Source organism: Capsicum annuum, chromosome 1, assembly GCF_002878395.1.
Source record: "Capsicum annuum cultivar UCD-10X-F1 chromosome 1, UCD10Xv1.1, whole genome shotgun sequence".
Taxonomy (NCBI): Eukaryota; Viridiplantae; Streptophyta; class Magnoliopsida; order Solanales; family Solanaceae; genus Capsicum; species Capsicum annuum.
In genome coordinates, this window is record NC_061111.1 from 244,691,510 (window position 1) to 244,716,125 (window position 24,616).

Here is a 24,616-nt window from a genome sequence, read left to right on the forward strand (position 1 = left end):
CTGTTACTTTAGGACATGAAACTAAAATGCACAATCCTAAATTTATCCCTTTTTAATTAAAATTGGCGGATGATTATTTAGACGTTGACATTGTTATGATATTGTATGGATTTTAATATTAACGGTGCGTATGGTTACTATGAGTTTCGATTCGAGTCCAACATTTGATTATTAATGTTACTATGAGTTTTGGTTCGAGTCCGGCATCTGATTATGGTTGTGGTTCCTCTGAGTTTCAATTTGAGTCCAGCATCTGATTATGAGTTCTATATGTGTGGCCTATTGTTATTACCCACTCTGTCCGGTTCAAATCCAGCACGTGTCCTCTTGTTACTACCCATTGGTACCAGTTCAACTCCGGTGCATAGCTGGATGACTATCATGATTTATTAGGATCGGCGCAGTTGTAGATTATTTATGTTTATTTTCATTACTTGTTTATCCCACCGACTTATGGGGGTACAGTAAGGTTAATTATCTTCTTCAGTGTGCCTAGCGGGCTTATAGGGCCATAGCTAGGTTATGTTTGACTTTTCTGTCATTACTGCATTATTTATTTTCTGTATCACTTACATTTATTCCTTTATCTCATTAGCGTAGCTTGACAGTTGTTTACCCTTTCTGTTCCTTTACTATTGACTTGGATTACATCCTTACATTGTAGTTATGCCTTTTCTGTATTGAGCTCAGTCGGTCGATGATGCCTACTGAGTACCCATTGCTTTGTTACTCATACTACAATTTTGTATCTTTTTTCTGGCGCAAATCCGGGTAGTAGCAGTCGACGTTGATGTGACTCCTACCTTCCAGCACTGATTCAGAGCAGGGTGAGCTTGCTGTCGTCCGAGGCTGATCCTCCTCTATCTACTCTAGTTACTCTTTTGCATTCAAGACTAATTGTGTATAACATTTTAGATTTTTGTCTAGTACTCTGGGTACCTGTTAGTAGTGGCTCTAGTACTGACCTTATCAGGTCTTGGGAGATTCATTTGTATAGTTGGTCTTTTTTCCTCCTCTCGTTTTGACATATTATATATGTTCCCTTCTTAGTTTTCACTTGTTATTGTTGTTGTTATCATTACATGTGATCTTTTACTTGGTCTCTGCCTATTCGCCCGTTACCTACCATTCCGGACTATGGATTGGCTTGCCTACTGGTGGGTTAAAGTAGGCGCCATCACAACTTGAGAAAATGGGTCGTGACACCCAATTTATGCCAAGTGGCGACTCTGATTTTAAACGTAACAATCCTTTTTGAAACAAATTTTCCTTTTGCCACTTAATAATAAAACCCTTTTGAAACTTAAAATCGAATAAATCTTCTTTTAGTAAAAAAGTGGTGTGACATAGAGGGCGTTATGCGGAAGCTATAGTTTGTAAATCATGTCGACGATAAATCGAATGAGAAATAAAAACATAATAAAATAATATATTATTAATATGATTTGGTCAGACGTCTTACAAATGAAAAACTAATATTGAAAAATATAAAACCTATTGGGAGAATATCTCCCCTTAAATAAAACTCTTTAATGACTATACTGTGGATGCCATTATGTTCTTATATTAGAAGATAAGTCTTCTATTTATAGTGTTCCAGAATCTTTTCACCAAGAAAGAGATTTGCTAAATATGCAGGACTGATTTGAGGGAGTTTGAGTCTTTTAAAGCTATGAGTTTGACTTCATTCATGCAATGACTAATATCGTCATTATCCTATCATCATAACACTGCATTGCATTGTATCATTTGTATCTCTATCTATATTTTTGTTGTTGTGTACTTAGTTTCCTTATATCTTCGCGTGTTGTTAGTCTTATTAGATGTTATATTGTAGAATTGTTAGTAGAGACGGTGTGGGCTACCGTTTGAAACTTATGAAGGTGTAAGCGTCCTTATTGCATCTTTTACTTGTTTAGTTTTCTATTTTGCTTAGTCGGCCTATGATACCTACTGAGTATAAGTACACATGAAGATTAAAAAATTGAACCTTTCTAGTAAATCGTTCCACTAAATTAGATTCGGGCATGATAAAGTAGAGAATGAATTATCATATTGAAATCAAAATTTTTGATATCATGATTTCGATAGTATGATAGTTGATATGCTTTTTTATTTTTAGTTTTTTTTTGGTATTCGATACATTATTTGATTTTTATAAAAAGAAATTGAAATATCGTAATGTAATATAATATTTAGTATTGGTATAAAACTAATTATTTTGACGTTTGAGCTTTAACTACTTTATTTTGATTGAAATGTCCTCTTTGCGTAATTAATTAAGGAAGAGAATTGCTTATACTTTCTTTTGAATATTTCCTCACGCGTAATTGATTAAAGAAGAGAATTGATTGTTCTTTCTTGCGAATATTTCTACTTGCGTGATTGATTAACAAAGTTGCTAGTACTTTCTTTTGAATGCTACTAAATGTATAAGGTGTTAGTACAATATAATTGAGACATTTCTTAAAATCGAAGTCAACCAAAACTTAAGATTAGTGAATCATGTTGAATTAATTTAGAATGATAATGACATAATTATCTAATCTAAATTTATAATTTTATATCATGCCCATCCCTGACTTAAAAATTAAGTCATTGGCTTTAAGACTTCAATATAATACTGTTCATAACCAGTGACTCCACGACTTGCAATCTCTTCCACTTCATCCAAGAAATTCCCCTCCTTCCTCATAGTTTTCCTCAAAAATAGAAGATATTCAAATAATTTCTACCTGTTTAGTTGGAGCAACATCAAATGAGAATCATTTTCACACAAAAACATTGAAATGACACCATGGGATTTGTCATTCCTCCTTCTTGGCACTAACCAAAGAGGCCTCCTTTTCCACAGACCAAGACAAGAAAATAATAATATTCCCAAATCATCATTCATTGACCACTTAAAAGAATCCCTTTCTCGCACTTTAAATTTCTTTCCTCCACTGGCCGACTTTCAACCGTCAAAAGTACGAATGATGACACAATTTCTTTCTTCATTAATTGTAATAATGCTGGTGTGGAATTCACCCATGCCAGCGCACCAAAAATAACTGTATCTGCTATTCTTGATTCTATACGGTCACCACTTACCGTTCACTCTCTTTTTCCACTCAACAATATTAGAAATTTTGAATGTGTTACTAAGCCTATATTTGGGGTTCAAATAACAGAGCTGGTTGATGGTCTTTTTATTGGATGCACTATGAATCATAGCTTATGTGACGGAACTGGTTTTTGGCATTTTATTAATTCTTGGTCTGAAATCTCTCGTGGGTACGAAATTATTTCCAAAATTCCAGTTTTAGAACGTTATTTTCCTGAAAAATTGAATCTTCCAATTTCTCTTCCTCTGAATATGTATGATGAGAAATTATTTGAAAAATTTGAAGTTCCAACTTTGATGGAGAGAATATTTCATTTTAGTAAAGAAAATATAGGTAGGCTCAAGGATAAAGCTAATTTAGAAATGAGTGTTAAGTCGATTTCTTCTTTGAAAGCCTATTTGGCTCATCTATGGCGATCTGTTACTCATTGTCGGAAGCTTGATAATGAGAAAGAAATCGCCATCAACATCTTGATAGGTGAGTAAACTTTTAATTACTTAGGTCTCATTGTTTATATTAAGTTGAGAATCGTTTGTCTTGCAATAGTGATAAAATGGTGATATGAAATAAAATAATAATGACAAAGTTGTGAGAGAAGACCGCTTGAAATTAAGGTTTTTTTTTTTTTTTTGGAAACTTTAATATCACATTTTATTATTATTAGATAAAATAATAATGATGGATGGTAGTTGAGAAGAAAAAATATGCACAATTTCACAAAATTCAGGGGCGAATTTGGATCATTTCACAAAGTTCACAGCCAATTTCGAGTCTCTTCCTTGTAAAATCTTCCATTCCTTGTAAATAAGGGAATATTTTAGCGAATTTTGTTATGAAAGAAGCCTGTTTTACCCCAATTATTGATGGGTTGACATATTTAACGATTTTTCAAAGTTTAATGAAATATTTGGACCTCTTTGACCCCTTATTACATGTCACTATCTTACTACTATGGCAAGACAGACAAAATTATTATTTATTTTGAAAGTATTTTAGACCCTTAAGGTCAATTTCCTCATTAAAGAAGAAATTAAACCCTTTCTCTAAACTATAAGCTTTTATGACAAACATTTTTTGTGGAATTTTAGTGTGTTCAATAGTGTTAAAATTTATCTTTTTGTGAAGTAATTTTGAATCTAAATAGGATTCAACACTTATGAGAAATGAGCTAAGAAGAGAGATAAGAACAATAGATATGAACCGATTCTATGCAATTAATCAAACAAATTACTAATTGCCTCTATACAATGCTATTGGAGAATGAGTGCACTCTTCTCCCTTATATACATGATACATTCTACACTATTGATAGTTATACATCACTTACTAATCAACTAAACTAATCATCTAACAAAGTAACTAATCACTAATTAGTCTATTCTGAAGCTACTAACTCTAACAAACTCTTGTGCAGGCTGTGCAATGTAATTAAGTCACAACTCCTATTCTATTACTTTACCTCAAGCTTGTAGGTATGAATACAACTAAAACACCCTGCTTGGAAACTAAATACTCCTGTTGTGATCTAATCAACCCTTTTGCTAAGATATCTGCTTGTTGATGCTCATGTGTTCTTAAGAACAATGATCTGATTAATCCCATCTTAACTTTCTCCCTAATGAAATGACAATCTATCTCAATATTTTTTATTCTTTCATGATATACTGAATTTCATTTGTTGCTATTTGTAAGGCTGCCTTCCTATCACAATAGAGTTTCACTGGCAACTCCAATTCTTTTCCTAATTCTTTATATAGTCCTGTGATCCACACTATCTCTGAAATTGTAGAAGCTATGCTCCAATACTATGATTCTGATGAACTTCTTGAAATAATTGTTTGCTTCTTGGATTTGTAATATATTAAGGAGTTACCGTGTTTAACTAGAAAATCTATCATAGACCTCCTGGTATTTGGGCATGCTGCCAGTCAACATCATAATATGTTGTCAGCGTATTATCTTTCTTGCTACTTATTAATATCCCCATTGCATGTTGTCTTTTTATGTATCTTACTACCATTAGTGCTGCTTCTATGTTAGATACTTTTGGTGCTTGTAGAAATTGACTTAATGTTTGCACTGTAAAACATATGTCTGGTCTTGTCAAAGTCAAGTAAAGTAATCTACCAATCAGTCTCTGATATGATCCCACTTCTTCTAGTACTGGATCATATTCTATTGCTGTCACTTCATCCATTTCTCTAGTAGTTTATCTCGTGTTGTTGTCTAGGGGTGTCCAGGAAGGTTTAGCTCCAGTAAGGACCAACATCATCTATCATTTCTAGAGAATACTTTCTTTGATTCATTAATATTTCTCTGTCAGATCTGTTGAATTCTATTCTTAGGAAATACTTTAGAGTTCCCAGGTCTTTAATCTTGAACTTGGCATGCAATTCTTATTTGGTCTGCTCTATCAACACTAAATCATTCCCCTCTATCAACATGTCATTAACATATACCAAAATGACCAAAATTTTCTCATTGTCTTCTTATAAACAGTAAGTGGTTTAGTTTACTTTGCACAAATCCTAAAGCTGCATCTGTTAGTTTAACATTCCATTGCATGCTGGCTTGCTTAAGGCCATACAAGGATTTAACTAGCTTGCAAACTAGTCCTTGAGACTCTCCTTGGCTAGAAAATCTATCAGACAGGCAAAGACATGTACACTTCATCAAAAAGATCACCTTGAAGGGAGGCATTATAAACATATATTTGATGAATATACTAACCTAAAGCAACATCAATAGATACACACTCCTTACAATAACTATTTTCACCATAGGGGAAAAGCATTTTGATAGTCAAGACCTTCTCTCTGATTGAAGCCCTTAGCAATCAGTCTGGCCTAGTATCTTTCAAATTCACCATTAGCTTTAAACTTTATCTTGTAGATTCATTTACATCCGATAGAATATTTTCCTAGAGGGAGAGGAACTAATTTCCAAGTATGAATAGCTTCAAGGGCAAGAATTTTTTCTGGCATAGCTTTGATCCACATAGGATCAGAAAGAGCCTCACTATATGTCTTAGGTTCAGAAGTACAAGAAAATATAGTCAAATAGTTTTGATAAGCAGGAGATAGAGCATGACTTAACACTTGAGAAAGTGAATATAGAGTATTTGCAGAAGCAGTATTGGAATGTAATCAGTCATCCAAGTAGGCTGCTTCCTAGTCCTTTAGGACTGTCTATGAACAATCTCAGAAGATACATCAATAGGCAAAAAAAGTATCATCAACTGTGTATATTGGTGGTACTTCTGCAAGCAACTTATCAACAACAACATCAACATCATCAGGAGGGTTAAGAGGTTGTACCTCAGTATTCTGCACTGAGTCCTGAGAGGCTAGAATAAAAGAATTTGTAGAGAAGTCTAGGAATATAGGAGTGGAGAGAGAGGCTTAGTTTTGAAAGAAGAAACATTTTCCTTAAACAAGACATATCTATACAAGAAAAAGGATCCAGTAACCAAGTTGTGTAAAACATATCCTTTAGTTGCTGTAGAATACACCATATGAACTATAGGAATAACTCTTGCATCAAACTTATCCCCTCTGCCAACCATAAGAACCCTAAAGTTCTTAGATGAGCAAGAGTAGGTGGATGACCATGGAAAACTTCAATAGGGGTTTTTCCTTACAAGCCGAAGAAGGTAATCTATTCATCATATAGACAACTCTTAATATGCAGTGTCTCTAGAACAAAGAGGTATAGAACCCTAAAATTTGATTGCTCTAGCTATCTCCAAAATATATCTGTTCTTCTTCTTCACAACTCTACTTTATTGTGGAATGTAAAAACTAGATCTATGATGTACTATCCCATGGGTAGAGAATAAATTATGACAGTCAACATTCACAAATTCAGTCTCATTGTCTGATCTTACCACCTTAACAGTTTTGTGAAATTGTGTTTGCACTAAATGAATAAGATTCTTTAAAAACACGCAAACATCACTTTTCACTTTAAGAAGATAGACCCAACTGATTCGATAACGATCATCAACAATTGTTAAGAACATTCTATATCCAACAAATATGTGAACATGAAAGGAACCTAGACATCTAAAAGGATTAGATAAAAAATAGCTGCATATTTAGTTTCACTAAGGAAAAATGGAATTCTAGTATGCCTAGAAAGAGGACATATATCACAAGTATCTAATACTAATTTACAATCATCAAGTAGCATCAAGTAGCTTCTGCATGGCTCCAATAGAAACATGTCCCTTTCTTTTATGCCATAGCAATATCCACCGTATTTTTTAATTGCAATCAATCCCTTGTCAGACTGAGAATGTTGCTATGACTTTACTTTGTGTTCAAGAGCGTATAAGCCATCCTTTTCTTTACCAATCGCCAATACCTTCCCACTTGAGAGGTCCTAAAATATATGGGAATCAAAAAAGAAGTTGACTGAACAATTAAACTCCTTAGTTTTTCTAGAGACTGATATCAAATTATACCTAAAATCAAGTATATATAACACATTTCTAATTGACTGGTCATTCAGTACATCACAAGAACCAGTGTGAGACATATTAACTATCCCTCAATTAGGTTTATTAACACTGTTTATCACTAACACAGACATGTGTTATGTGTAACAATTCTATATTAGAGGGCATGTGGTTTGCTGTACCAGTGTCAATTATCCATTCTGTCTTATTATCAAGATTCAGAAGCAATACCTTTATTGTCAACCTTTGTAACATGAGATGCAAAAAGGTTACCTCCCATGTTCTTAGCTTCAGATACTGATAGCTTGCTCATTCTTGCTAAACTTTTGCAAAAATTCTTTCTCCAGAGATTGCATCAATTTGTTTGAATAATAAGGATTCTTTAGCATCTTCATCATTTTGTCATATTAAGTTTGAGGACCGGATGTTATCTGTGGACCTTGATGTCTATCAGCACCAATTGACATTCCTTTAGCATGTGGATGATTTGGAAATCTAGCAATCTCTTTCTTCACATGATAAGCTCTGCCCGTAGCATCATCTCCTCTCAAATTGTATGACTTAGTTCTAGGATATCCGTCTCTCATGTTAAAAGAAGCAATAACTCCATTCTTTCTTTTTGATTTAAAATATAGAGGATAACCATGGAACTTGTAGCAATCATCCACAGTGTGACCAGGAAATTTACAGTATTCACACTTAGAGTTCTAGTTAGTATTCCTTTTATACTTATTTGAAGTATTACTTTCGTTGCTCATTAAAGTAGTAATTTGAATATTTTCAGAAGGTCTAATCGTGTGAGAAATTAATCTGTAACTTTTCCTCTCAATCATAATAGAATATGCTTGATTTACTGTTGGAATGAGCGTTAACATGAGGATTTGACCTCGAGCTTGTTCATATGAGTCATTAGGTCCCATTAGAAACTGTAACAACTTCTGCCTCTCTACAAACTCCACAAATTCATGTGATTTTTCATAATCACAACCACAAAATGGGACAAATAATCAAATTCTATCCAAAGAATGTTATTTTGTGTATGTCCTTAGGGTACACAGAATCTGTATGTGCAGAACAACAACTTCAACTAGAGTTCAAGTATAAACATGAACACAACGAAGTATATCAAATACCCTCAACACAAGATCAAAATGACCTTTCCAAGAGGTGTATTTTATTTTTTCAGAAAATAGATGAAACAAAAATGAATAAGGCCAAGTCGTCCGAATTCACGGAGTTTCCGTAAGGAAACAATTCCCCTCACTGTACCCGAGGTTATGAAATATTTCCTCCCAGGATAAAATGACCTTCAATCCAAATATAGCGGTACCTCAAATATTTGGACTCTTAGAACACACTCAACAGTTTGAATTATCACACAGAATTTTTGAAGACAAGAAGAGTATTTTTTATTCTGAAATTTTCATACCAAAACCTGTGGAAGAAAGCAGATTTTTATAGCCATAACATGCCTCTTCTGAAAAGAGGCAATGGTTCATGTCAAAGGTTACACATGTTCTGTAAATTCATGTCTGTTCATCCAAAGATTGTATCTTTTCCTGAACAATCATCTCTCTCCATGAATCAGTGTGTCCTTTTGCTGAAAGATTGCATCCTTCTGAAATAATACATCAGTTCGAAACAGTGCAGCTTCTTTGAAGCATTAGTTTTGTTCGAAATTACAGAAGCATCAGTTCAAAATTTCTGAAGCATTGCATCTGCTGCTGCATGCATGTATAAATGGAGAATAATGTTGCGTTTTGGTAGATTTGGATCATTAAATAAAATTTGTCCAAAAAGATAGATCTCATCAATCAATCCGAAGCCGAGCGAGCGACGACGATGGCGCAAGGCATTGCTTTTTCCTTGCCTCACTTATCCATGTGGGAGTGTGTTTCACAATGTAAACACTTTAAAGATTCTTTCTCCCACCAATGTGGGAGAATTTAGTAAACTTTCCTATTTTTTTGAGTACACTTTCCATATTGGTGTGATCTCAATTTTTCTCTTCCACTTGTTTTTTCTCCATTTTCCATTCACACTTCTCATTTACTATGAACCCAACAAAGAAAACTCAATTTCGTGAAATATTCAGCAATACTTCTAGTACCTTTCGAAGTTGTTGCAATCTCATGATGAAGCTGAAATATCCGCAATCCATCAACTTTATCAAATCGCTTTTTAAGATCATTCCACACACAATAAGCATCACAAGAATATACTATTCGACTTAGTAATTCCTTTGAAACATAATTAATTATCCTTGACAAGACGATTGAATTACATTGCTCCCATAAATCTGTCAAATTTGGACCAAAACTTGCTTGTCTGCAAGTGCCATTGATGAATCCCAAATTGTTTCTTCCAAGTATGGCGATTCTCATCAATCAACTCCAAACAGAGTAGTTTTTAGATCCTGGAAGTTGTATCAATATTGACACTATTCCAGAAGTATTTGACTGATTGAGATACAATTGATGATTATGACTCAATTTCTCCGACAAAGTGTTATCGACTTTCGTCGCCACTGTTGTCTCAAATCACGTCCTTCGATCTCCTCATCAGACTAGCTCAACACAGACCATATTAATGGACGATAGGCTCTTATACCATGAAGCTAAATAGGAATCGAGAATTATGAGAAGTGATCCAAGAAGAGAGATAAAGAGCAATAGAAATGAACTGATTCTATGCAATTGATTAAGCAAATCAATAACTGCCTCTATACAATACTACTAGAGAATGAGTGCACTCTTCTCCCTTATATACATGCTACATTCTACACTATTGATAGAAATACATATCTTACTAATCAACTAACTAATCATCCAACAAACTAACTAATCACTAATTAGTCTAGTCTGAAGCTACTGACTCTAACCAACTCTTGTGCTCTGACTATGCAATGTAATTAAGTCACAACTCCTGTTTCTTTAAATTTAACTTGAAAGAAATAGTCAAACTACACATGAGACATAAATAATCTATACTCATTAAGGTTAATTTCAAAGTTTAAAGTTAAATTATTTTTCAATACAAAAATGTATGTTATTGTTTCAGACGTAAAGAAAGGGCAACTTAGTGAACAATAACTCCAAAAATCAGAAAAAAGTCGGACCACAATTTTTTGAGACATATTAAAAAGAATACAATATCATATAAATTGAGAAAAAAAGAATACTTAATTAGTTTTCAACAGGTGCAAGATCAAGGCTAAATCCTACTCTTCCAGAAGGATATTTTGGAAATGCAGTTCATATGAAGCTTGTCAAAACATGTGTAGGGGAGCTACTGAAAAATGGTTTAGGATGGGCTGGAATGAAAATAAACAAGATGGTTGTTGCTCAAAACTCTGAAGAATTGATGAAAGAGTACAAAGATTGGGCTGAAAATCCAATTATAGTCACTAAGGACTTACTATTTGTTGGGAATAATACTAGATTGGGAATAAATAGCTCTCCATGGTTTAATATTTATGGTAATGATTTTGGTTGGGGAAAACCAATTGGTGTGAGGAGTGGGATGACCAATAAAAATGATGGGTCAATTACTTTATTTTCTGGAGTAGAAGAAGGAAGTGTAGATATTGAAGTTTGTCTTTTACGAGAGGCTTTGGAAGCATTGGAGAATGATCAAGAATTCATGGAGGCTGTAACAAAGAATTAGAACTTCCTTACCAATTATTATGATCATTTTTATGTTGTATTTTCTTATTTACTTTTGTTAATCTGTTTCCAAACCTCACTTTGTTGGAATATATTGGCTATGTTATTGTTATTGTACATTTGTTAATCAGCAGTAACTTCTTTTGAATTAAAAAAAAATATTCATTGTTGTTCCTAAATGCACATGCAAGTATAGGTGTGGTTGTCAAGTAATAAAATGATATGATCAATTATAGCTCCAGTAGTCACACCAAAATTTTCACATAAAGAACATCTACTCTTTTACCTAAAATGAAGGGGAGCCTTGGAGTAACTGGTAAAGTTGCTGCCATGTGATCAAGAGGTCACGGGTTCAAGCCTTGGAAATAGCCTCTGGCAGAAATGCAAGGTAAGGCTGCATACAATACACCCTTGTGGTGGGGCCCTTCCCCGAACACCGCGCATAGAGGTAGCTTTAGTGCACCGGAATGCCCTTTTTTACTCTTTTACCTAAAATATTACTATGCTTCTATAACCACTATCATCCTAACATAAGGTAGGTCATTAAGAGACTAGAGTACTTGCATCAGGAATGAGAGTGACACTAGTCACTTGTAACTTATATTTGTTGCACTACTCAAGGTGGGGCCTACGATGTAAGATACGATACAATAGGCACGAAGGGCTTCATGTATCAAAAACCTAGATCATAGATAGAGGGTTGTTCGGACATAAACATATCATAGCATGGGTTCTTAGGACTAGGCACCGTGAGAAACATGGGTGCATATATCATGAGTTGTATAACATAAAGTCGAAATTCATATATTCAAGGAATTTGACATGAATTGCTGCTTGAAACTATTGCTTCTCATTTTAAGAAATGAGAATAGCAATGAGTTTGTATAGATAGCATCACTTGTGCTAATACATGACATAAAATGAGTTGGTAATATATAGAGAGGTAATACTCTTAGCTTCCTCTAGCCTCCAAAGTCGTCTTCTTCTAACTAACATCTTCATGGACATTCATATTCACTTTCTCTAACACTTAACAATCTAGTCTCCTCTTCTTAGTCTACTAGTATCATGCCTCGAATCTCATATCTTGTCACTTTAAAAGAAATTAAATCTATGCCAAGAGGTTCAACATCGTCTATCAAGATCTATAATTCGATCAATCCAAAAGAACATTTAATAATAGCTACCCAGCCTCCGCCATATGAAACAAATTGAGCACACTAACTAAATACACATAACGCTTAAAACCTCACCTAAAACATACTAACTTGAGTATAATTTATCCTTACAAACTTAAGGCTGCTACACACCAAATAACTTATCCATAATTTTCTACTTCAACACTAGACCTCATGTAGATATCACAATTACCCACACCAATTTTTATATGTTATCAACCTAAGCTCTTTCACATATTTTATCAAGCCTACTAATTAACCCCCAAAAATTTTGCATCACTATTCTCGAGCTGCTATTTACCAAAATCAATATCTAAAATTTAAACTTAGTGTCCAGTATTTACCAAAATCAACATCTAAATCATGAACTGCCAATGATATTAGTCCATCAAATTTGTGACAAATTAATCAACCTAAATTTCTTATTCTACTTAACTGCGACTTACAAGCACATCTTTACTGCTACACCTTAAAGTTCATTACACGTCTTCTTACATACTATACTATTTTACAACTACTAAAGAAAAAGAGTATAAAGGGGGGGGGGGGGGGGGGGAAGTGGTAAATCCACATAATAAGGATAGCTGATCTTAATATTATAAAATAGTCCATTACGGTCTATTAGCATGTTCTCCTTCCTCACATTACATCTACTTACCCATGCATACATTTAAACAACCTTCAACATTCTATAAACACAATTGAGTCCTCCTTTTCTAAAGTTTCCCCAAAGAAGTCTAAGCTATAAATTATTAGCCACTCTATCCTTCCATCTATAAATGAATTTACTAAAATAACTATCCATCATCAGCTCCTTACCTATTTATAATAAATTCTAAATCATTATAACGAATCACTTCATTTACTAACAACCATAAAATCTACAATTCTTGCAACAACCTTATATAATTATCATAAAAGGGAATACCACCCTTTACTTATAGGTTATATGACTAAAACTACCTTCTTTACTCAAAAGTTAACTTCACTCTAACTTCTAAACTTATGACTTCATGTAACTAACTTTATGATCATCTTACTACTCATAGTTTATAACACCTTATTTTATACTTTCTCTCGGGTGGAAATACTATCCCAACATTCAGATACATATCTTTACCCTTAAGCGTGACGTCTGTAATAAAATTTTTGAAAGGGACTGAACACACTTTTTACCTTGGGCTCAAATACATGATTGATATGGATACGGGTATGCTCTACCAATGGACTCCGCTCAAGTCCTTATGTTGTTTCATAACTTTTTGATAACTCTTATGCACTTGTATCGCCTTGACAATGAGACATAGCCCATAAAATTAGAGCAAGGAAGGAATTTGAATAAATTTTATATGGACTATACTATTGTATGATCTAGAGTAGGAAAGAATAAAAAACATCTCCTAAATGCTCGACAACCTTCTGATTATAAGTGTAGTGTATAACACACTCATAAGAAAGACTTTACTAGACACAGATTTGTAGACATCCTGAAACCTTGAACCGTGCTCTAATACTAAGCTTCTCACGATCTGAGCCATTATTTTGAGAGCGACACGCATCACGAACTACAAAAGCCTGAGAGACCCTTTAACATACTATCATAAGCATAATTGAGGCAAAATGCAGAAGATGTAATGAAGTTCAAGATATCATGTAAGAAAACTCCATCAATAAAGTCATAACCAAAATGCTAAAAAATCTACTCTACAAAGCGTCTATTGAAAAATAACTATCTCGGCTGGGATAAGGCCTCCGACTAGATCATAAATTGAAAGAAATGAACATTTGAACAAAACACCTTCCGTAAGATGGATGGCTCACCAATTCTGATGTTTTCAAAGATTCTACTGCTTTGATACATCATGAAATTAATCCTTAAAGCCTACATTATGAGACCATATAGCCGACCGAGGACCGTCTATACATGGAATATATTGACATGTTGTAACACCCCACATTTTCGAGCTAGAAATCAAACTGTCGTTCCTACACGCGTAAGCTCAAATTCCATGATTTATACATATTTATTCATATTAAATGATCTTTATCCTAGCATATAAAGTGATTATGGGGTGAAAAATGTTCATAAAAGTGGCCTAAAGCAAGGTTGAGCTAAGAACATTTTATTCATCCAAAGTTGGATATTCAATTCTACAAGGGTCTAATTTAAATGAGTATAACTCTTGATACACATAGAATTTTGTAGCTCAAGACCCATAAAATTTTAGATAATTGAATTAGCTTTTCAAAGATACCAATTTTGCTAAAATCCGATAGCCGAGAAAAAAGTTATGACATTTTCTGTGTGAGGTAGTAAGCCGACGCGATATCAACGCGACGCGACGGTCTGCGCGTTACAGAAAATTTTTTCATGCCAAATCAGTTTCGAATGGGTCTACGGCTGTTTTGGTCATCCCCCCTCACCCGAATTTCATCTATAACACCGAATTTAAGCCCTAGAACAGCATTTGTGCCCAAAATTTACATTCTCCCCAAATTAAAATCATCCTCTCTTTCCCCAAAAATTCAAGAACTCATCCCTAAGATCAAGAATTCCAAGAAAAGGATCAAGATTAAGGTTTCATTCTTCTAACTACAAAATCTAAGGTACGTGGGGTTTCCCTAAAAATTTATGGGCAAAGAAAACCTTCTTTAATTCATGCTAAAGATTTAGAAATCATTATTTTAGGGAAAGGGTTTGAATCTTACCATAACTAGCATGTTTTAGAAGCTTTAATTAATATTGTTTGGTCTTTAGGCCTTTCCCTGAAGTGATTTGAAATCCTATGTATATGTATATATGTGTTTTAATGTGATGTTTGAATTGAAAAGCATGATACGAAATGTATTGATTTATACTATGAAATGAATATGATTTTTGAATCAAAAGAGACGGTTGTTTGTATTGATAAATATTGAATATAAATATCTAGTGGAAAGAGTTGTATGGTTTGACCAAGATTTCAGGTCCACCACTTTGTTATTAAAAGAATGATAATCCTTGCATAGTTTTAACTTGTGCTTTCGAAACATGAAATCTCTTATACTATTTGCATGTTTGGGTGTCTGAATTAAGTTTTTGATGAAATAATCATGCATGATTCATTGTGTCTCAGAAATAGGAATTACAAGTCTTGGTGTGACAACGCCAACTCAGATAATGCCATGGTAATTAAGTATAGAATAGAATGCCATGGTAATTAAGTATAGAATAGAATGCATGTTTGAAATAAGAATGCATGTTTGAAATAAGAATTTCAGATTTTGAAACTAGAATAATGCATACTTCATAACAGACTAAAATTGGACATAAAAACAGCTTAGGTGGTTCCCCAAAGAGGGCACGAATTTAGACCACTCATTGCCCAAAACTGTGATTTGACGATTCGGGTATATTATTTTACGCTGGCCTAGTGCCCTGTGGCGTATAAGACTCAGACACTCCAACTCTTGCGGCACACTTGGGTTGGGGGATTCCCCGCTGAGTCAATGGAGGATTCCATATAGCCCGTGGAATATCAGACTTGTAGGGGAGGGCCACCTAACTCAGAAGTAATGCGACGAACAGATTGCATTGACAGAAAGGTTTTGTGTTTTCAATAATTGCCCATGTGTTTTAAAATTATATCTTTCATGATGTTTATGACTAGCTCTCAACTATTTATTTATATACAAGCTTTATTTTGGATTTCTTCACGTACCAGTACATCTGTATTAACCCCCTACCTTCTAGGTTCTGAGGCACAATCTAGGGGTCCTGATAAGCAGTAGATTTCTTCAGACAAAAGTGAAGAGTATAGTTGGTGAGCCTTCTATATTTCAGAAGGCCTATTTATTTTCAAATATTTATCATTAGTTATGGTTTTGGTCTACTGGCCTTGTCCCAGTTTTCAGACAATCGTTATTTGATCATTTAGCAGAGATTTCACAGATAGTTTTCAGATGTTGTTTGTTGGTATTATATTTCATTCTTCATTGTTGAACTGATTCTAGAATATGACCATGTTTCATTATTAGATTATATTTCTGCATCTTCTTTTATTATATAAATGTTGTTCATGATTAGTAGATAGAATAGGGTGTCCTGGCCTTCATGATTCGAGATGTCCGTCACGTCCAGACCCTAGTTCAGGTTATGACAAACTTGGTATCAAAGAACGGTTCATGGACCCAGAGTGCCTGCGAAATCGAGTTGGGTAGAGTCTTGTTTATGGGTGTGTAGTACGCCACACTTATAAGCAGGATGGTACAAGGAGTTTGGAATGTCTCTCTTTCTTCATGTTCTAGTTCATGCAATAGAGTCAGAATATTCCTCTTTCATACTCTAATTCATGCAATGGTGTCACCAATATGAAAATAACCGTCATCCCAATTCTTTCCTTACTCTGATGTTCTCAGACATGTTTCATTATTGGGGTGATTCAAGTGCAGAAATTTAGAGTCTAAATGACATGGTTCTTTCAAATTGAATCATATAAGATTTTAAAAATTGTGCAAAGACTTGAGAAGAGTCCTTTAGTGCTTTAGAGTGTATTGATTCTAGTGTGAACCTTGATCTTGATGAAATTGTTCTTTTCATCCTACGGTATTAAGTGTATTCGGTCCTTTTCAAAAATTTATGTTGCAGATGTCATGCTTAGGGGGGGGATGATATGTAGAAGAATGTTGGAACTATATTTCCACCCGAGTAGTAGTATAAGTGTTGGTGTCATGACCTATTAGTAGTGATGTTGGACGAAGAAGTTGGTGATGTGAAGTCACAAAGTTAGAAGTTAGAGTGAGAGTGACTTTTGTGTAAATAAATATTTTAGTTGAATAATCGATGTTTGAGGATGATTTACCCCTTTTTAGTGATAAACTAATGTGGTAGCTAGTAGCATGTGTGGATTGTATGGTATTCTGTGGGGGAAGTGTTTGACTTAGATTTTTATTTATACAGAGTAAGATATGTATTCTTAGATCATTGATTATTGTGTTTCAAGTTTTTATCTCTTGTAATCTTGTTATCATTGTGTTGTTGAAACTAAATATCTAGTAAAGTCGTGTGGGCTCTTTCAATTCACTCGAATAGTTGCCTTTTCATTACTCTTATTTTCTTGTTCAAAACACAAAACCAAAGTCTAGTGAAGCCGTGTGAGGCCTATTTCGATTCACTATCAACTTGTTGTTCATTTTGTTGATTCTTATGTTGGTTGGAACTGGATGTTTAGGGGCGTAATGGAAAGAAAAGTGGTAAGGGCAATTTATTGAATGTATGTATAGCTGAATTTTTTTTTTTGCATGAGATTGAGTTGGCAATAAAGTGATACGTCCTTGTGTATTAGTTTAGTAGAAGGTAGAGAAAGAGTTATTACCTAAGTGAGTTGTTGTTTGCTCGACATATGAAAATGGCTAGATTAGCCAGTAAGTTATAATTATAGACGCACAGTTGTTTGTGGAATTTGAAGGTAGTCTAAATGTACTCTTGGGTAAGTAAGTGTAATATGAGAAATCCATATAAGTAAATAAGATTGTATGGAGTTATAATATAAGATTAAGGTTGACCATGTCTATTATATGACTCTACCTTCTTTTCTTTGGTAGTTGTAAACTAGTACTATTTGTGAGAAGGTATGTAGTAGATTTTGAGGCATAACAGTGATGTCATGAAGGTGTTTTGGTTGTGGGCTGTATCTAAATAAAATGAGATATTTGGGTAGAATATCCCAATTTTATAGACTAGTATATTATATTGCATTCTTCATTGGTGGTAGATGATTGATGCTAGACTATAGGCTTGATGTGTTGAAATAGTGCATGTTAATGAATTGTAATAAGGAAAATCATAAGGTCCTGATCGATTATTGTGGCTACGGAGTTATAGTGTACTATTGTTTCTTGATGTTTTATTTGTAGTTTCCAAGTGAGAATTATGTGTGGTTGGGTTGTAAATCATGTTTAGCACTAGAAATTAAGTTTGAACAGTTGATGGACATAAAGGTGGATGTGATTATTTCTTGGTTAATGATACTAGTTTTATGGAAGTGATTTAATAGGTTTGAACAGTGCATGCAAGAGCTTAAGTTTATTTGATTGATAATGAAGTATGATGTTGTATGTATGAAGTAGAAGTATACCAAGGTGATATGAGGTTGCGGTATTTTTCTAAGGCTATTACATGTTGTGTGTGGCTAGTGGTACCGTTGAGTTGCTAGATGGAGAAAGACTAGTTAGATGGTATATGGTATTCTAAATAGCCAAGTTAAGGGGTTTTGATTGATAATGTTGATCCTTTTAATATGATCTTGATTCTCATAGTAGAGAGATATAAGTTTGGAGTCGCGATATTGGTAGGCTATGTTGGAAGTAGTATGATTCATCAAAGGCTTGGTGATATCTATGTTAAGTGTTAGAATCTAAGTTTGAATTTTCGAAGGTTGAACCAACAGAAATAAGAGTTGAGGTGCTAGACGGTGTACACTCCGACTATGGGGATACTCATGAAGATTCGAAGTTAGTAAGTGTTCAAGTATTATATGATGACTATTGGGAGGCTATAGAAAGGTAGAGTGTATCTTAAAAGGTAGTATTAGCAGTGGGTTTTCCCACTTCCAGGTAGTTATTCGGGTTATGTTCTATTTAATTGCGTGTATTGTCGTATTCCAGATCCCAGAGTGCAGTTAGTGTGGTTCAGTTTAGAGTTTGGTAAGGGATCTCTCAAACTTAAGATGATGGCTTGAAGCTAAGAAGGAGATGATAGAGTGAATAACCAAGTTATACTCTCAGATTCTAGTATTGATGTCAATATGATATAGAACATCAGAAAGTGAGGGTGAGACTTAACCCATTCTTATCTAAGTATTTTTCAATTATCCCAATACCTACTCATGCCTTACATTTCTGTTCCATGATCATAGTTCATGTTCAAGCTTATGATAGAGAATCATGTACTCTTCCAGTTACAAAATGAGGATTTTTAGTTTATTCAGTAGTCGGAATCACATTCCATATGTTATGAACTCCAAATTAAGGTCATGTAGCTCATGACTCATGTACTCATGCTTTATAGTGTGCTCAGTTCCCATAAATCATATTATACTCCTAATGATTGGCGAAATTCAGCTTATAGCCATGTAATGCCCCAATTCAGATCACTTTGATGAATCCCTGATGTTGATTTGCTATTCCTCCGGCCTTAGTTAAGTGTCAAGTATTGTATATTATCCTTCCATGCTTTAAGGTCTTATGTTCTAACCTTTTAGTGACAAACTTGGTATCCGCAAAATTCGTACATGCGTTAGCTCTTAGTAGCATGCTCATAGAGTTAGAGATTAGAAAATTCTTTTGAGTGTCAAAGAGACTTAGTCTCATTTTGAGCTCCAATCCTTGAGTATTTCATTTTCAACCTTCCCGACCCCCATTTGTTGATTTTTGAGTTGATTTATGATCGGGGGTGTCGGGGGCACGTCCCGAACAAGTTTTGGAATTTTTGAACCGCGTTTAGACCTTTTTGGGTGTACCAAAATAGTGGACCAACGCAATCTTGGCGTGCCGCATCGCCCATCGCGTTGGTAAATTTCGTGCAGTATATGCCAGGCAAAAAGTACTTAGGCTTGGAGCAATTAAGGTGCCACGCATCGGGTATCATGTTGATGGCATCGACGCGCTACGTCGCCAATTGCATCGGTGCCCAGTTATTTTAGCATTTTTAGTTGGGTGTCTTGCATAACTCATACCCAAGATTCCTTGCTCCCTAATGCTACTAAAACTTCTTTATAAAGAGTGTTGAAGTGATACTCGAGTTAAGTAAAAGTGTCCAGTATAATTCAGTCTGTGTAGCCAGCAATTCAGATGAACAGTCAGGTAGACAAGTACTGTGGTTTTTTTCCACTTTTTCACCCAGTTCTACTATCCGAAGTCTCATGCGTATGACCATACCTAGAGATAATCCCTTTCATCCATGTAAATTGAGAATTTAATTCAGTCCAAGCATCATGTTTCTGACTCAGTTATGTAGTCATGACTTAGTTCACAAGAGTTCAGTGCATAATCTCAAATTTTTCTAAGTATTTTAGCTCAGACAGTGTAAGGCTTGGGTACGATCTAAGTCTTGTTGCCTCGTGATTCTTTCTTACATAAGTTATCAATTTTCAATTCAATATGATGATTGGACCATGAACATTTCAAGGGAATCCTCAACTCTCTGCACGAATCAGCTTCTTGAATCAAGAAAAGTCAAGTCAGCTCAGAATTCAGTTTCATGATAGAAGTTAAATGTTTCAGATCAGTTATGTCTTTTCTTAAAAGGCACATCATGTCTATGTTATTCCATACCTTTAAGATTCAAGAAGGTCCTACCCATCATTCGGGGACGATTGATCCCAAGGGGGAGATAATGTAACACCCTCACATTTTTTATCTAGAAATCGAACCGTCGTTCTTACACACGTAAGCTCAAATTCTATGGTTTATATATATTTATTCATGTTCTATGATATTTCTCCTAGCATATGAAGTGATTATGGGGTGAAAAATGTTCATAGAAGTGGCCTAAAGCAAGGTTGAGCTAAGAACCTTTCATTCATCCAAAGTTGGATATTCAATTCTATAAGGGTCTACTTTAAACTAGTATAACTCTTGATACACATAGAATTTTATAGCTCAAGACTCACCAAATTGTAGATAATTGAATTATCTTTCCAAAAATACCAATTTCGCTAAAATCCGATAACCGAACAAAAAGTTATGACATTTTCCGTGTGAGGCAGTAAGTCGATGTGATGTCAACGCGACGCGTCGGCCTGCGCATTACGGAAAGTTTTTTCATGCCAAATCAGTTTATAATGGGTTTATGGGAGTTTTGGTCATTCCCCCCACCTGAAGTTCGTCTATAACACCAAATTTAAGCCCTAGAACTACATTTGAGCCCCAAAATTCACATTCTCCCCAAATTAAAATCATCTTCTCTTTCCCCAAAGATTCAAGAACTCATCCCTAAGATCAAGAATTCCAAGAAAAGGATCAAGATCTAGGTTCCATTCTTCTAACTACAAAATCTAAGGTACGTGGGATTTTTCTAAAATTTATGGGCAAAGAAAACCTTTTTTAATTCATGCTAAAGATTTAGAAATCATGATTTTACGAAAAGGGTTTGAATCTTACCATCACTAGCATATTTTAGAAGCTTTAATTAATATTCTTTGGTCTTTAGGCCTTTCCCCGAAGTGAGTTGAAATCCTATGTATATATATGTATGTGTTTTAATTGATGTTTGAATTGAGAGCACGGCTCACATGAAATCACTCTTTTGATATGATTTATCCCATTTTTTTATATGATATGAATTGCTTTGAAATGCATCTTGAAAAGCATGATACGAAATGTATTGATTTATACTATGACATGAATATGATTTTTGAATCAAAAGAGAGGGTTGTTTGTATTGATAAATATTGAATATAAATATCTAATGGAAAAAGTGCATGGTTTGATAAAGATTTCAGGACCACCACATTGTTTTTGAAAGAATGATAATCCTTGCATAGTTTTGACTTGTGATTTCAGAACATGAAATCTCTTATACTATTGACATGTTTGGGTGGTCTGAATTGAGTTTTTGATGAATGAATCATGGATGATCATTATGGTTCAGAAATAGGACTTGAAAGTCTTGGTGTGACGATACCGACTCAGATAATGCCATGGTAATTCAAAATAAAATAGAATGCATGTTTGAAATTAAAATTTCAGATTTTGAAACTAGAATGATGCATACTTCAGAACAGGCTAAAATTGGGCATAAAGAGAGATTAAGTGGTTCCCCGAAGAAGGTCCAAGTTCAGATAACTCATTGCTCAAAACCGTGATTTACTGATCCAGATATATTATTTTACGCTGGCCTAGTGCCCTATGGCGTATCATAATCAGACACTCCAACCTTTGCCGCACACTTGGGTTAGGGGCTTCCCCGCCGAGTCAATGGCAGATTCCATATAGCCCGTGGAATATCAGATTTGTAGGGGAGTTCCACCTAACTCAGAAGTAATACGAAGAATAGATTGCATTGGCAGAAAGGTTTTGTGTTTTCAAAAATGCCCATGTGTTTGAAATTATATCTTTCATGATGTTTATGACTAGCTCTCAACTATTGTATTTATATAAAAGCTTTATTTTGGATTTCTTCGCGTACCAGTACATTTGTATTGACCCCTACCTTCCAGGTTCTGAGGCACAATCTAGGGGTCCTGATAAGCAGTAGATTTCTTCAGACAGAAGTGCAGAGTTTAGTTGGTAAGCATTCTATATTTCAGAAGGCCAATTTACTTTCAGATATTTATCCTTAGTTATGGTTTTGGTCTACTGGGGGCCTTGTCCTAGTTGTCAGACAATTATTATTTGATCATGTGGTAGAGATTTCACAGACGGTTTTCAGATGTTGTTAGTTGGTATTAGATTTCATTCTTCATTGTTGAACTGAATCTAGAATATGACCATGTTTCCGTATTAGATTATATTTCCGCATCTTCTTTTATTATATGAATGTTGTGCATGATTACCAGATAGAATAGGGCATCCTAGCCTTCATGGTTCGGGATATCCGACACGGCCAGACCCTAGTTCGGATCGTGACACATGTAGAACAATCCAAAAACAACATAAATTTTATACAAAATAAACTAGAACATCATGAAATATTTAACAAAATATAAATCAAAACACATGGATATAACAAAACAATTCGATCAATCTCATAAAAGCATAGACTCAATTGTTTTCTTTAATTCTGAGCTAGACGGTATCCCGACATTCATTTTACACACAAGCTCTATTGGATCGATATTAACTCGTTGGACAAGCCTCTAATCCAAGTTTGCTGCAAGGATTGGGGTCTCTACATACTTGTATACCAGATCACACAACAATATATCATGATTATCTATATTTCAGGATTGTGTAAATTTCACATAGGCAAAACACGATTTCAAGCAATAAGTCTTACAAGTTGTGACTTCTCATTTAACCATCTAACTATCTTTAAATCCTTCTCATTTAACCATTTTAGTCTCTTAAAATCATTCTTCATTCTTATAAAAATTCATTTCTTTCTCTTTAAGTGCATTCTTTGAAAAAGTATCCTCATACCTAGACTTGCAAGCCGTATAAATCATATCATATTATCTCGATAGTGTTGGTTTCAAAATTCAGAGGGAGTCATGCGGAAGCTTAAAGTTTGCAAACTAAGACGGTGAAATTTCAGATGGCAAATAAAAGTATACTAAACATGATACTATTGATATGATTTATCCAATTGGCCTACATATAAAACCTAATATAAAAGAAACATAAGAACATTTTAGAGAGAAATCTCCCCCTAAATAAGACTCTTAGTGGACTACATTGTGGATGCTAATGTGTTATGGTATGAGAAGGGGATTTTCTATTTATGGAGTTCCAAAATCTTTCCTCCAAGAAAGAGGTTTGTCAAATATGAAATTTTTTTATATTTTTCTTTCAGGAAAAAGTAAAAGTAATTATGCTATTACTTTTATTTTTCTTTCAAGAAAAGTAGAACTTAAACTTGGTAAGAAATTCAGGGTAAAAATCCTAACACATAGTTCTTTTTTCAAAAATATATACCATTGACTACTCAAATATCAAACAAGAGTTCTCATTTCGAATTGAATATACAAGTTTAAGCAGAAACATTTTTCTTTCAAGACTTAACTCTTAGGTGGTCATATGTTTCATAATTCATACACTTCTCAAGGAAAAACAATAATGTTTAAAGTACAAAATATATTCTCCGAAATCTTATAAATAAGCAATGCATAATTTGATAAAGGAAACACTCGAATTATCAATATTTTCATTATTCGTTTAGTAATCCACAACAATTTTGAAATACATAACGCTTGACATAAAAAAGTTTCATTGTTATATATATATATATATATATATATATATATATATATATATATAATTTAGAGTATTGTAAAACATACTTTTCAAGCCCATGAGTGTTAGGATCATTCTACATACCTTTTTGATGGAGGATAATTGAAGAAAAACCTTGAGATTGGAATACACGAGCATTGAAATAGGGAAATTCTTGTTGATGTTCTTGGGAGGAAGAGAATGGGGAATTTAGGAGATTTCTACTAGTTTTGCACGACTTTAGGGTTATAAAAAGGGTTAGGGGAGTCACATAAGGTAAAAGGACTAGTTTTT

The 24,616-nt window shown here is 34.2% G+C and overlaps 1 pseudogene; it reads left to right on the forward strand.

Moving 5' to 3' along the window:
- The first annotated feature begins 213 nt into the window (after nt 1-213).
- LOC107852373 lies at nt 214-11,297 on the forward strand (annotated as a pseudogene).
- The last annotated feature ends 13,319 nt before the right edge of the window (nt 11,298-24,616 follow it).